Consider the following 2,399-nt stretch of genomic DNA (forward strand, 5'->3'; position numbering starts at 1 on the left):
CTGCACTGTCGGACACGCCCATTTAAATTATGCATGGACGTCCACACCCGCAGAGAAGTTATTAATAGTCTTAAAAATAACAATTAGAACGTTCACATGCTTATATTTGTTTTTAATCTGGGTTTGAAATATATTAAGGAAGTAAAAATTACACTATATTTTTATTCAATAGTTTATGAGTCTTGGTAGGTTACCCAAATTTGATTATCCAAGAAGCCTTGATAAATGTTTGTTGATAAAGTGTTGATAAATGTTTATGTGTTTTTGTTCATGGCGATTTATGTGTCCAGAAGTGTTCTGGGAGGACTTTCCATTCTTGGGGTTTGTGGTATTTGGCGTTCTCTCGCCTGCGCACTCGTTAGCGACGCTCGAAGTGGGTTTCTCTCTGTACTTGTCAGTGGAAAATGGAAAACCCGTAATGGATGTGGAGCTGAGTGATGACGGAACGCGTTGAGCTCATATAGACTGTATGGTTAAGCTGGAATTCTGTCAATCTGCTCCATACATTTACGGCGCTACAGTACGGCTTTTAAAAGGTTAAGGCAAGGATACAGCTAAAACTACTGGGCATGCGCACATCAATAGCTTATTTTTTGTCACATTGTACAACGATAATTTTGCATTGTAAGGGGTAGGTTTAGGATTAGGGTAGGTGTAGAGGTTAATAAAACATGTAGAAAATTCAATTTATTGTTAGCTTCCGGTTATAGCTGTATCCCTTCTAGCCACAGCCCTTTTAGAATAACCAAACAAATTAGTCAATCTAAAAAATACGTCTTCAATCATACATAATGAAAATGTTACAACTTAAGAATCACCACCGCTAAACACTCCATAAATGTTTTCCATTTTAGGCATAGGCTAAGGGGTTTGGTTAGGGTTAATCGGTAGTGGCTAATTATCTTGATATGGGCCTAAAAACATCCTCATTTAGAAGAGCAAAGTAATGCGCGCGCTTGTGTAGTGTATGCGTGCGCGTCTCCTCTGTTGCCGCATCTGAATCATTCACTACTAGCTTATCATCAAACTATTCCTCAGTTACATTTGTCAGTCTAAATACCGACCACAACGTGAAATCAATGCTTTTAAAACTACAGAATCAGCCTGCGACAGACCCTGCAAGCGCTCATCTCCAGACCGACTGCAGAAGCAGCGGACACCGCCGGCTGTCTCAAAGCCCAGTGAGCTGCCTGCCCACACTGCGTTCACATACACGCCCTGATAACAAATAAGAATCGCTCCGTAGATAATTATAGGTTTTAATCCAAATATTTGTGTTACCATCAATAAACAAAATTGGAAATTAGAGGTTCACCTCTGCACATCGTTTAGGGTTTTCTGATAATGCTTTTACATTATGGGTATCAGCTCACACGGTTTCGACGTTTATCTCTTTACAGCTTGCATCACAGGCTTCTTATCCAGGCATGATAATCACTGACCTAAGGTCCATTCACACATGAAAAGCCAAACATTCCTACGATGACAGTACATCACTTTTTTTAATCACACATGAAGTATTTACATTTTTTTCTCATCTTTTGCGTTTTAGCATAACTTAAAGGTTTCTAACACATCTAATGGACAGAAGAGACCTCTTATAGGCTACATAGCAGGGATATTTTAAACATATCTTGCCACACACTATCAGAGAGAGAGAGAGAGAGAGAGAGAGAGAGAGAGAGAGAGAGAGAGAGAGAGAGATAGCTACCACTGGGACTATATAAAGTTAGGCCTACTAGTACAATAGTACATTTTATGTACTAAAGTGTAGGCATTACAGAATATGGACAGATCTAAATGAGAAAGACTTATCTATCGTAACAATTAAAAGCAGAGTAAAAATTAAAAAAAGAATCTAAATAAAAATAAATAAAAACAGGCTTTAAATGATCCCATTTTACTCAATGTGTTAGCTTTTACTACAATAAAATTTTAATTTTAAAACAATTCTGTATTTATTTTGAGTATGGCCCTTCTTTTTTCTTTTTTTTAGTAGCCTAAATGTCTGGCTTCAAGGGTGAAAATGGTTAAATCATGTTTCAAGTATTTAAAAATTGTGTGTGTGTGTGTGTGTGTGTGTGTGTGTGTGTGTGTGTGTGTGTGTGTGTGTGTGTGTGTGTGTGTGTGTGTGAATGAACCCTAAAGATTATCTATACACCAAACAGGATGCAACTTTCTGTTTGTCAGGGCTGTTCTTACAATCCTCACACTGAAACCCAATATGCTGGAAAAGCAGGGAAGGGGCTTTAAAATTGAATATTTATCCACATTGAAACACAACGTTGTTCTCTAAATTGTTAGAATTTATTCATTACTTTATTAAATCTTAAGTTTCTAAAAAAAAACTTTATTTTTAACGATTTTGCCATATTTTGTGCCAGCAATTTGTGATAGAT

This window comes from Cyprinus carpio, chromosome B24, assembly GCF_018340385.1.
Source record: "Cyprinus carpio isolate SPL01 chromosome B24, ASM1834038v1, whole genome shotgun sequence".
Lineage (NCBI taxonomy): Eukaryota > Metazoa > Chordata > Actinopteri > Cypriniformes > Cyprinidae > Cyprinus > Cyprinus carpio.